Source organism: Anomaloglossus baeobatrachus, unplaced genomic scaffold, assembly GCF_048569485.1.
Source record: "Anomaloglossus baeobatrachus isolate aAnoBae1 unplaced genomic scaffold, aAnoBae1.hap1 Scaffold_2216, whole genome shotgun sequence".
NCBI lineage: Eukaryota > Metazoa > Chordata > Amphibia > Anura > Aromobatidae > Anomaloglossus > Anomaloglossus baeobatrachus.
In genome coordinates, this window is record NW_027441992.1 from 204,802 (window position 1) to 218,855 (window position 14,054).

Consider the following 14,054-nt stretch of genomic DNA (forward strand, 5'->3'; position numbering starts at 1 on the left):
CGCCTCCCGTTGCCTGGGAACCGTCCAGGCACAAGAGGGCTATGTGTCACCAGAAGGCGCACACACTTCCTCAAGGCCGGCAGAAGTGCAATCCCAGGCACCTTCCAGTACCGACCAAGGTAGCGTCCTCCGAAACTACACTTGATCTTAGCCAAAAGGCCGAGAAGCTATAACCCGAATTGGTTACGGCCTTGAGTGGCACCCTGGCCTATACCGGACACATCTTAGGGAGAGGGAGACAAACCCACGCCTACAGAAGACATTTTGTCACCCAAGCCAACCCTTGAAAAGGCTGTTTTGCAGAGCAAAAACAAGAAGAATGGTGCTTTTTGCAGCCGCCGCCCACTGCAATGAATCTGAATAACTCCTCCTTTTGGACACAAGCACCTCCCCTCCCCCTTGCAGTCTTTCCAATTCATGATACAAAAAGACGGACGGACAGGACAGGACAGGACAGGCTGCCTGACTTTCCGTCACTGCCACCCTTTGCCATCCTTGCCCGTAGAAAGCCCTTTCATCATCCCCAAACCCTAATCTTTTCCCTTCCCTTCCCAGATGCGTCTCACTCCCTTTCATTAGGAAGTGAGCGCAGCCTTTTCTCCGTTCTGCACATGCGCGACGTTAAACACAAATGCGCAGGCGTGCGTTCCATTACCCTCACTGCATTCCACTCCCATACAGGAAGTGGGCGCAGTTATTACTACGGTCGCACATAAAAGAACCCACGGCCACCACTGCACATAGCTGACTCCACCACAGGACACCCACTTCTACACCAACGCAGGTAAGACAGGATCGGCACCTCTATGCTCCCGTTACAATCAGGCTCAGTCACCATGTGATAACGCTCTCAACTCTTTAGTTGCAGGCTCCCCTTGCTTCACCTCCACTGGCTGTGCTGCCATTTCCTCTCCCACCTGGAAGGTATACTTTATTCCACTATTTTCCTGTTTCTCTCTTCCCCCTTTTCCCATAACCTACTTTTATCTGCATTTGTGGGGTATCTATATGCTATTTACATCATAGTTTTATTCATTAATATGGAAGGGAAGAGTGCCCATGAGAGTGTTGAACTGCGGAGAGCAAGAGATTAAGCTGCTCCGATTTGCCACCATTGATAAGCTGTTCTCAGTAGATACACATGCTATCCAAACAGCAGCATCCACCATTGCTTCAGCCCACCCATTCAGTGACAGCTCACCAAGTCAGCCAGAGGAGTGGTGTAAGGAATTACACGTAGGCACTGACTCCACACCTTCACATCACAAGAAGGGGGTCTACAGGCTAGTGCAAGAATACGAGCAAGTCTTCAGCAAACATCCGCTAGACTTTTGAAGAATAAAAGGGGTCAAACACTACATCCCCACAAGTGCACACCCACCCATCAAAGAGAGATATAAGCCAAAACTACCTGCACATTACCAGTGTACCAAGGACATGTTGAGCAACATGAAGGAGGCTGGGGTTATCCGTGACAGTTGTAGCCTCTGGGCAGCTCCGTTGGTCCTGTTAAAGAAGAAGGACAGCACCACTCCCCTGTATTGAGGAATAGCTAGCTGCATTGAGAACTGCAAATTATTTTTCTACCCTTGATCTCACTAGTCGCTATTGGCAAGTGTCCGTTGCTGAGGCAGACCGGGAGAAGACCGCCTTTGCCACCCCGATGGGTCTCTGCGAGTTCAAAAGCATGCCCTTCGAGCTGTGCAATTTGCCAGGAACCTTCCAGAGGCTGATGGAATGCTGCTTGGGACACCGAAACTTTGAAACGGTACTGCTATACCTTTATGATGTTATTGTTTATTCTAAAGCAAACAAGATTTTAGGGTGTATAAAAAGGGAGATTAGATCCGGTGATCCCAACGTATTGTTACCCCTCTATAAATCACTTGTAAGGCCACATCTGGAATATGGGGTAAAGTCCTGAGCAGGTTGATAACCATTGGTTTGAGCATGGTAGGGTGTAGTGCGCATCTTCCTGCATCGGTAAAAGCTGCAGAAGTCCTTGAAGATTTCCGCTTCAAAGGCTGTGCCTTGATCTGTGAGGACTCTCTCTGAGTAGCCATGAGGTCTGCATAAGTGTGCTTGGAAGACCTTCGCTGCAGTATGGGCCATTAGATCTTTGACTTGTACCACAACCATAAATCTCGAGTAGTTGTCTACCATCGTAAGTGCATACGTGAGCTCGCCTCGATATTCTGCAACAAAACTCCCTTTTTCGATTTCAGTTTCAGCAAACACTCCTCTTCCTGTAGAAAATATTTATCATTACCTAAGACAGTCATTCTAATGCATGACAATATTAAGGCAATTTAGTTAAAACTTGTTTTAACTCACCTTTAAGGGGATTGATGTATTTCATGGTCAATCCAGGTTTGTCAGTGATGGCACTGACATAATGTATGGCGTCTTTTTCGGGCGTTATCCTTTGCCTTTTCATTGTGAAAATCCAGTTGCCTATATCAAAGCAAATTCTACTACTTGTAAAGTATGCAGAAAATGAAATGTAGAACATATAACATCAACTGCTTAGGAACGCATCATAGGTTAGTACTTAAAAGGATATTGTCATGTTCTAGTCATAATGCAAGCTGGACATTTTTCATGTTACCCTGTAATCGCCGGCCTGTTCTAATGCTCACAAGCCAAGATATAGGCTCAGCTGCTAAGGCTTCCCTCTGCCTTCTGAATGAAACTTGAATATGTCTGGGTCACTGTGTATATAGCAGGTGCTCAGAAAAAATAAGAGTCAATTCAATAGAAATAGCTCTGGCACACTATAGTGATCAATAACGTAAGAAAAGAACTCTTGGAATGCTGAAAATTCTTTATTTGTGCAAAAGGATAATTCATCCAACGTTTCGACCTTGTTTTTAGGTCTTTATCAAGGATAAAGTTATCTAAGATCATAAAGGGTTACAAAACCATATAAACACGTAATTAGTACATAGTACAACATAACAGTACAATATATTGCTACTTGAGAGTACAATGGGTCAAATGACCATGATGCACATACAAAAAATTTTTCCAAAGCCATAGTGAAAACATTTGTACTGAGGAAAGAAAATTTCCACATGACCTATCTGGAGAAACATTCTGGATCAAACAACCAAAAATAGTCAAGCAGGTAAATACACACCTATATGGATAACAGGATGATATGTGTTCAATTGTATAGCGTCATTGCCATTAAGGTACAAATGGAAAACTTGCAATCCTATATAGTGAAGGAAATGAACACATATCATATCAAAGAACACAGGAACATGGGTGTGAGAAAAACCTCAATGTTTATACTTTGTTCTTTATAATGGTGTGAACATGTATATGTCTCAGTACCTTATGCACTTGAGAATTCTAGTGAGTAGATCATGAAAGCCTATTTCAGAACTGGAATCGGTAAATAATTGTAGGTGGAATCTAAATGAAAAGATGGTACAAGTGTTATCATGACACGTGGGCTATAGCACAATGGACCGTGTGACAAAGAAGAAAGGAGAGAAAGAAGAGGAAGAAAATGCAACTACCTGTAACATTACGTGATAGTCACTGGTAAGTATCACTTGACAATTCAAATGAAAAAGGATTCCTTTATTAAAGGGTTCTCAGTCGCCTCAGGATCATGAAATACTAGGGTAAATGATATGAGAATGGGTAAGAAGCACCACTAAAGGAAATATGAGATGCAGGACATATATCTATAAACCCCTGAACTACATGATAGAAATAAAAAGAAGAAAAAAGAAAAAAAAGAAGAAAGAAGAAGAACACATAGAATGCGGAAAGAGAATGGGTACAACTACCTGAGTTACTGCAGGGAGGCCCCTGGTTGGTATTGTGAGGGTTAGTGGAATTCCTTCACTGAAGGGTTCTCAGTTGCCTCAGGTTCGTGAAAAATGCTATAGACAAATAATGCCCGGAGAAAAGGGGTTCATATACAGCGAATAATGGTAATACAAGGTACATGTGTCACATGTAATAGTATATATATATATATTGTACTAAGCTCTACACCAGAAATAGAAAGTAGTCCCTCTGCCTTCTGTCTAGGTGCCCTGAGTTATGTCCTGTAAACTGTCACAGGGACCCAGACACACATGTGTAGTAGGGGAATATCCCTGCTGAGATGCCAGTGCTAGAGCACTCGTTTGCTGTGGAGTTGAACGCTATGTGAGCAGTTCTTACCTTCAATGAGCAGAAGTCTCTTTTTTCAGATTTCAATATCTCTGTGGGTATCTGGCAGAAATATGGAATACTCTTTACTGCTAAGACCCTGTACACCACTCCCACTAAAGGGGGCTTTACACGCTGCGACATCGCTAATGCGGAGTCGTTGGGGTCACGGAATTTGTGACGCACATCCGGCCGCATTAGCGATGTTGCTGCGTGTGACACCGATGAGCGATTTTGCATCGCTGCAAAAACGTGCAAAATCGCTCATCGGTGACATGGGTCTCCATTCTCGATTATCGTTACTGCAGCAGTAACGATGTAGTTCGTCGCTCCTGCGGCAGCACACATCGCTCCGTGTGACACCGCAGAAACGAGGAACCTCTCCTTACCTGCCTCCCAGCCGCTATGAGGAAGGAAGGAGGTGGGCGGGATGTTCCGGCCACTCATCTCCGCCCCTCCGCTGCTATTGGGCGGTCGCTCAGTGACGTCGCTGTGACGCCGCACGGACCGCCCCCTTAGAAAGGAGGCGGTTCGCCGGTCACAGCGACGTCGCCGGGCAGGTAAGTATGTGTGACGGGTCTGGTCGGTGTTGTGCAGCATGGGCAGCGATTTGCCCGTGTCGCGCAACAGATGGGGGCGGGTATCCACACTAGCGATATCGGGACCGATATCGCAGTGTGTAAAGTAGCCTTTAATAAACTGTGTAAAGGATTTTAAGTAAAAATCCACAATAAACCAGCGCTAGATGGGTTTTTATAATTTTATTAATAGACCACAAATAAAAAATGTTTTGCTATCCTTGTTTCAAGACAGAGTATTTGATAATATACAATACACTGATTATTACTAAAACCAAGGACCACATAAAACAAGGACCACATAAAATAAAAAATGAAAGTAATGAGAATAAAATTCTTTTGTATAACCAATTAACTTCGAGGTGATACAATATTCACATTGATTTAGTTTTACCAGTCTAATGTAATGCCCCGGCCGGTGGCATATATTTTGTTTGGTTAATAATTTAGACTTATACAATGAAAGATGTACTATACCACCCCTGGCTAACTTACAAGTTTTAAGTTGTACAATATAAGTTTGCGACGTTATATTCATATGTAGGAAGGCAAACAATATTGGCAATTTAGTGGCACCCACCATACGTAATCTTACAGCACCTAATAAGGGAGGATTATTTGGCCTGAAAGGTTTTTTTCCATGCAAAAGCTGTATAGTATGTAAGAATACAAAAAATATTTCACGGAAATCCTTCTTACAGGGGCAGTCAGAAGTCATGATTAGAGAATTTATTACATGTCAATCAAAGGGAGTAGTATATTGCATTCAATGTCCCTGTCAGAAAAAATACATTGAGAGAACTATTAGACCCCTATGGAAAAGGGTGGGTGAGCACATTAGAAGTGTTAAAAATAAATGTACTAAGCACCCCCTATCCAGACATTATGTGTTAAAACATGGAGGGTCCTTTAAAGGATCCCAAGTATGGGGCGTACAAAAAATAACTAAGGATTGGAGAGGTGGCGATTTCATTAAAAAAATGTCACGAGCAGAAAGCCAATGGATTTTTGAATTGAACACCTTGAAACCATATGGACTCAATAATGATATAGAACTGTTTGCTTTTAATTAATTTATATTTTTATAGGTAGAGGAGTAATAGGTACTGATAATAATACGGAGAGAAGGAAAAAAAAAAAAAAAAAGCGATTGTCATGGAGATATATGTGTATATATGCATAATATATATTAAAATTGGTGCTTCACTTGCCCAAGGTTGATGTAGATATAAGGGGCTTTTCATATTATAGCAAATTTATATTACACCTTTATGATGTCCTTTTGTTAAATTTATTGTTGAAAAAAAGCATATGCATATATACACATTGTCTTCCCAGTATATGATGATACAAGCAAGGCTATATATAGGTCTTTTTAGAAAAACCTTTAGAAAAACCTTTGCACATAATTATATTATATGGCTATTATGAACGGTCTTTCACAAATTGATATATGTAGTGGTCATTGAATGTTGGTTGAATTTAAACATTGTTTAATTTTATGCAAATTATAACCAATTAAATATATGCATAAATAGTGCTCTAGGCAACAGCTGAGTTATCCTTGAGGAAGGGGGCCGTTACACGCCCCCGAAACGCGCGTCGGATCAGGACTCTGTTTTTGCCTACCTCACCTGTGCGGTGATAACCTGCCAAGTAATCTCTCCCTCGTGTGGAATCAACCGGCTTCCACTGGACACGGTACGGATTGCCTGCTGGAGAGGTTGAGAGGTTACCGCTGACATTTCCTTTGTCTGCAACCAGGATACATTGGTACCTCCAGCGGTTCTGCATTGCTCGTTTGGAAGCGGATCGGAGCCTTGTGTGGTGCTAACCTGCCAAGCAACTTCCTCCTGTGTGGAATCAGTCAGCTGACACTGGATACTGTCTGGACTGCCCGCTGGAGAGGCTGAGTAGTTACCGCTGATCTTATTGTTGTCCGCAGCCAACATCTTGGTGCTTTCAGTGGCTTCGTACTGCTTGATTTCGAAAGTACATTTGGGAGAATACGGGACCGGCTGGTTTGTGGCCTTGTGAAGTGTTATAAAGGCTCTGTAAAGAGGGATGTCGGTAACCATACATCTCCCCCAGAGCCAGCACTAGTCGCGGCCACTGGCCTCAAAACGTCCGCTCTGGAAGTCTAACAGGTCAATCCTGTACATAGCGGTTCCAGCCTAATCAACGGAGAAATCCGGGGTGTTTTTTGCGGTCAAGTTGTTGTGAGGTTTATTCCCCCAGGCCCTGGGGGCGAATATAACGTCGCAAACTTATATTGTACAACTTAAAACTTGTAAGTTAGCCAGGGGTGGTATAGTACATCTTTCATTGTATAAGTCTAAATTATTAACCAAACAAAATATATGCCACCGGCCGGGGCATTACATTAGACTGGTAAAACTAAATCAATGTGAATATTGTATCACCTCGAAGTTAATTGGTTATACAAAAGAATTTTATTCTCATTACTTTCATTTTTTATTTTATGTGGTCCTTGTTTTATGTGGTCCTTGGTTTTAGTAATAATCAGTGTATTGTATATTATCAAATACTCTGTCTTGAAACAAGGATAGCAAAAAATTTTTTATTTGTGGTCTATTAATAAAATTATAAAAACCCATCTAGCGCTGGTTTATTGTGGATTTTTACTTAAAATCCTTTACACAGTTTATTAAAGGCTACTTTACACACTGCGATATCGGTCCCGATATCGCTAGTGTGGATACCCGCCCCCATCTGTTGCGCGACACGGGCAAATCGCTGCCCATGCTGCACAACACCGACCAGACCCGTCACACATACTTACCTGCCCGGCGACGTCGCTGTGACCGGCGAACCGCCTCCTTTCTAAGGGGGCGGTCCGTGCGGCGTCACAGCGACGTCACTGAGCGACCGCCCAATAGCAGCGGAGGGGCGGAGATGAGTGGCCGGAACATCCCGCCCACCTCCTTCCTTCCTCATAGCGGCTGGGAGGCAGGTAAGGAGAGGTTCCTCGTTTCTGCGGTGTCACACGGAGCGATGTGTGCTGCCGCAGGAGCGACGAACTACATCGTTACTGCTGCAGTAACGATAATCGAGAATGGAGACCCATGTCACCGATGAGCGATTTTGCACGTTTTTGCAGCGATGCAAAATCGCTCATCGGTGTCACACGCAGCAACATCGCTAATGCGGCCGGATGTGCGTCACAAATTCCGTGACCCCAACGACTCCGCATTAGCGATGTCGCAGCGTGTAAAGCCCCCTTTAGTGGGAGTGGTGTACAGGGTCTTAGCAGTAAAGAGTATTCCATATTTCTGCCAGATACCCACAGAGATATTGAAATCTGAAAAAAGAGACTTCTGCTCATTGAAGGTAAGAACTGCTCACATAGCGTTCAACTCCACAGCAAACGAGTGCTCTAGCACTGGCATCTCAGCAGGGATATTCCCCTACTACACATGTGTGTCTGGGTCCCTGTGACAGTTTACAGGACATAACTCAGGGCACCTAGACAGAAGGCAGAGGGACTACTTTCTATTTCTGGTGTAGAGCTTAGTACAATATATATATATATACTATTACATGTGACACATGTACCTTGTATTACCATTATTCGCTGTATATGAACCCCTTTTCTCCGGGCATTATTTGTCTATAGCATTTTTCACGAACCTGAGGCAACTGAGAACCCTTCAGTGAAGGAATTCCACTAACCCTCACAATACCAACCAGGGGCCTCCCTGCAGTAACTCAGGTAGTTGTACCCATTCTCTTTCCGCATTCTATGTGTTCTTCTTCTTTCTTCTTTTTTTTCTTTTTTCTTCTTTTTATTTCTATCATGTAGTTCAGGGGTTTATAGATATATGTCCTGCATCTCATATTTCCTTTAGTGGTGCTTCTTACCCATTCTCATATCATTTACCCTAGTATTTCATGATCCTGAGGCGACTGAGAACCCTTTAATAAAGGAATCCTTTTTCACTTGAATTGTCAAGTGATACTTACCAGTGACTATCACGTAATGTTACAGGTAGTTGCATTTTCTTCCTCTTCTTTCTCTCCTTTCTTCTTTGTCACACGGTCCATTGTGTTATAGCCCACGTGTCATGATAACACTTGTACCATCTTTTCATTTAGATTCCACCTACAATTATTTACCGATTCCAGTTCTGAAATAGGCTTTCATGATCTACTCACTAGAATTCTCAAGTGCATAAGGTACTGAGACATATACATGTTCACACCATTATAAAGAACAAAGTATAAACATTGAGGTTTTTCTCACACCCATGTTCCTGTGTTCTTTGATATGATATGTGTTCATTTCCTTCACTATATAGGATTGCAAGTTTTCCATTTGTACCTTAATGGCAATGACGCTATACAATTGAACACATATCATCCTGTTATCCATATAGGTGTGTATTTACCTGCTTGACTATTTTTGGTTGTTTGATCCAGAATGTTTCTCCAGATAGGTCATGTGGAAATTTTCTTTCCTCAGTACAAATGTTTTCACTATGGCTTTGGAAAAAAATTTTGTATGTGCATCATGGTCATTTGACCCATTGTACTCTCAAGTAGCAATATATTGTACTGTTATGTTGTACTATGTACTAATTACGTGTTTATATGGTTTTGTAACCCTTTATGATCTTAGATAACTTTATCCTTGATAAAGACCTAAAAACAAGGTCGAAACGTTGGATGAATTATCCTTTTGCACAAATAAAGAATTTTCAGCATTCCAAGAGTTCTTTTCTTACGTTATTGATCACTATAGTGTGCCAGAGCTATTTCTATTGAATTGACTCTTATTTTTTCTGAGCACCTGCTATATACACAGTGACCCAGACATATTCAAGTTTCATTCAGAAGGCAGAGGGAAGCCTTAGCAGCTGAGCCTCTATCTTGGCTTGTGAGCATTAGAACAGGCCGGCGATTACAGGGTAACATGAAAAATGTCCAGCTTGCATTATGACTAGAACATGACAATATCCTTTTAAGTACTAACCTATGATGCGTTCCTAAGCAGTTGATGTTATATGTTCTACATTTCATTTTCTGCATACTTTACAAGTAACTCACAATTTTGCCTCTTGTAACATACTCCCACCACCACTGTGGTAAAGCTTCAATTACAAATTCAAACGCACAAAAATCTGTTATAGATATACAGATTTTCAGAAAAGCTCAAGAGAGTCAGAAAAAAAATACTTTTTCTTTATTTAGATATTTTCACTATTAAAATTACATATATACAAAACTCCACTGTATAGTACCCATGGACTGGTCAAAACAGGTCAGAAAAATCATAAGCCCGCATTAACAAATGGATTAAGAATTCATAATGCCCTATACTTGAAATAAACATATATAAGGCTCTAATGAAAATTCAAACTTCTTTTTTCCAAATGCAGGGTTATTCAGTAAACAGTAGACATAGTTACATCATGTGGTAAGTGATACTAAAGTGCACATACCATTATAACATTATCCTATACTACTCTGGGATTCACAATCTATTTAATACACTCCCAAGTTATTGTGGATAGGAACCGGGTTGTAATACTATTGGGGTTGCACCATAATATGCCACCCAGCTTTCAATGAGAGCAGTAAACCCACTGAACCACCACAGAGATAACTAATGTCCGTTACCTGTTAGGGAGACCTGAATTCCACGTCCTGCGACCCCAACACGTGTTGGGGTCGCAGGACGTGGAATTCAGGTCTCCCTAACAGGTAACGGACATTAGTTATCTCTGTGGTGGTTCAGTGGGTTTACTGCTCTCATTGAAAGCTGGGTGGCATATTATGGTGCAACCCCAATAGTATTACAACCCGGTTCCTATCCACAATAACTTGGGAGTGTATTAAATAGATTGTGAATCCCAGAGTAGTATAGGATAATGTTATAATGGTATGTGCACTTTAGTATCACTTACCACATGATGTAACTATGTCTACTGTTTACTGAATAACCCTGCATTTGGAAAAAAGAAGTTTGAATTTTCATTAGAGCCTTATATATGTTTATTTCAAGTATAGGGCATTATGAATTCTTAATCCATTTGTTAATGCGGGCTTATGATTTTTCTGACCTGTTTTGACCAGTCCATGGGTACTATACAGTGGAGCTTTGTATATATGTAATTTTAATAGTGAAAATATCTAAATAAAGAAAAAGTATTTTTTATTTCTGACTCTCTTGAGCTTTTCTGAAAATCTGTATATCTATAACAGATTTTTGTGCGTTTGAATACTTTACAAGTAGTAGAATTTGCTTTGATATAGGCAACTGGATTTTCACAATGAAAAGGCAAAGGATAACGCCCGAAAAAGACGCCATACATTATGTCAGTGCCATCACTGACAAACCTGGATTGACCATGAAATACATCAATCCTCTTAAAGGTGAGTTAAAACAAGTTTTAACTAAATTGCCTTAATATTGTCATGCATTAGAATGACTGTCTTAGGTAATGATAAATATTTTCTACAGGAAGAGGAGTGTTTGCTGAAACTGAAATCGAAAAAGGGAGTTTTGTTGCAGAATATCGAGGCGAGCTCACGTATGCACTTACGATGGTAGACAACTACTCGAGATTTATGGTTGTGGTACAAGTCAAAGATCTAATGGCCCATACTGCAGCGAAGGTCTTCCAAGCACACTTATGCAGACCTCATGGCTACTCAGAGAGAGTCCTCACAGATCAAGGCACAGCCTTTGAAGCGGAAATCTTCAAGGACTTCTGCAGCTTTTACCGATGCAGGAAGATGCGCACTACACCCTACCATGCTCAAACCAATGGTTATCAACCTGCTCAGGACTTTACCCCATATTCCAGATGTGGCCTTACAAGTGATTTATAGAGGGGTAACAATACGTTGGGATCACCGGATCTAATCTCCCTTTTTATACACCCTAAAATCTTGTTTGCTTTAGAATAAACAATAACATCATAAAGGTATAGCAGTACCGTTTCAAAGTTTCGGTGTCCCAAGCAGCATTCCATCAGCCTCTGGAAGGTTCCTGGCAAATTGCACAGCTCGAAGGGCATGCTTTTGAACTCGCAGAGACCCATCGGGGTGGCAAAGGCGGTCTTCTCCCGGTCTGCCTCAGCAACGGACACTTGCCAATAGCGACTAGTGAGATCAAGGGTAGAAAAATAATTTGCAGTTCTCAATGCAGCTAGCTATTCCTCAATACAGGGGAGTGGTGCTGTCCTTCTTCTTTAACAGGACCAACGGAGCTGCCCAGAGGCTACAACTGTCACGGATAACCCCAGCCTCCTTCATGTTGCTCAACATGTCCTTGGTACACTGGTAATGTGCAGGTAGTTTTGGCTTATATCTCTCTTTGATGGGTGGGTGTGCACTTGTGGGGATGTAGTGTTTGACCCCTTTTATTCTTCAAAAGTCTAGCGGATGTTTGCTGAAGACTTGCTCGTATTCTTGCACTAGCCTGTAGACCCCCTTCTTGTGATGTGAAGGTGTGGAGTCAGTGCCTACGTGTAATTCCTTACACCACTCCTCTGGCTGACTTGGTGAGCTGTCACTGAATGGGTGGGCTGAAGCAATGGTGGATGCTGCTGTTTGGATAGCATGTGTATCTACTGAGAACAGCTTATCAATGGTGGCAAATCGGAGCAGCTTAATCTCTTGCTCTCCGCAGTTCAACACTCTCATGGGCACTCTTCCCTTCCATATTAATGAATAAAACTATGATGTAAATAGCATATAGATACCCCACAAATGCAGATAAAAGTAGGTTATGGGAAAAGGGGGAAGAGAGAAACAGGAAAATAGTGGAATAAAGTATACCTTCCAGGTGGGAGAGGAAATGGCAGCACAGCCAGTGGAGGTGAAGCAAGGGGAGCCTGCAACTAAAGAGTTGAGAGCGTTATCACATGGTGACTGAGCCTGATTGTAACGGGAGCATAGAGGTGCCGATCCTGTCTTACCTGCGTTGGTGTAGAAGTGGGTGTCCTGTGGTGGAGTCAGCTATGTGCAGTGGTGGCCGTGGGTTCTTTTATGTGCGACCGTAGTAATAGCTGCGCCCACTTCCTGTATGGGAGTGGAATGCAGTGAGGGTAATGGAACGCACGCCTGCGCATTTGTGTTTAACGTCGCGCATGTGCAGAACGGAGAAAAGGCTGCGCTCACTTCCTAATGAAAGGGAGTGAGACGCATCTGGGAAGGGAAGGGAAAAGATTAGGGTTTGGGGATGATGAAAGGGCTTTCTACGGGCAAGGATGGCAAAGGGTGGCAGTGACGGAAAGTCAGGCAGCCTGTCCTGTCCTGTCCTGTCCGTCCGTCTTTTTGTATCATGAATTGGAAAGACTGCAAGGGGGAGGGGAGGTGCTTGTGTCCAAAAGGAGGAGTTATTCAGATTCATTGCAGTGGGCGGCGGCTGCAAAAAGCACCATTCTTCTTGTTTTTGCTCTGCAAAACAGCCTTTTCAAGGGTTGGCTTGGGTGACAAAATGTCTTCTGTAGGCGTGGGTTTGTCTCCCTCTCCCTAAGATGTGTCCGGTATAGGCCAGGGTGCCACTCAAGGCCGTAACCAATTCGGGTTATAGCTTCTCGGCCTTTTGGCTAAGATCAAGTGTAGTTTCGGAGGACGCTACCTTGGTCGGTACTGGAAGGTGCCTGGGATTGCACGTCTGCCGGCCTTGAGGAAGTGTGTGCGCCTTCTGGTGACACATAGCCCTCTTGTGCCTGGACGGTTCCCAGGCAACGGGAGGCGATCACCTTTGTTATTTTGAAGTCCTACTGATAAACAGAAAAAAAAAAAATTAAATCTGTTCTTATCAGTTTAATATCTGATACGTCCCCTCTCTGGGGACCATATATTAAATGGATTTTTAGAACAAGGAGATGGAAAAAATCTTGCTCTGTCCACTGCACGCATTGACCTGGTATTGCAGTACCTCCAGGACCGGTGCACCCCTTCTTAACCCAGTTTCCAAAAGCAGAACTCAATTCACCTGATTCAAATGAGCCCCATTAGTGAATTGAAAGAAAGCAAAAACTTTATATGCACCTCAATTTGGCCAATTCACTTTTCACACTTTCACCCTTTTTTTTATCTTTCACACCTTTTACTTGCTTTATTGATGCAAAAAGCTGTGCCAAATAGCAAACTCATCTCCACTCAACTTGACCAACTCTGCTATGTCCCGTGCAGTATCTTATTCTCAGTCTTATCTAGATCATTTGCAATTGAATAGAATAGATCCCTTTTGGCTGCTTATGACTGTGTAAAATATGTAGTTTTACTGGGCTGGGATGAGAGAATCCATTGAAGCATGGTGTAGGG

The 14,054-nt window shown here is 42.5% G+C and overlaps 1 pseudogene; it reads left to right on the forward strand.

Moving 5' to 3' along the window:
• Positions 1 to 13,481: 13,481 nt before the first annotated feature.
• LOC142261442 (U2 spliceosomal RNA) lies at positions 13,482 to 13,687 on the forward strand (annotated as a pseudogene).
• Positions 13,688 to 14,054: the final 367 nt, after the last annotated feature.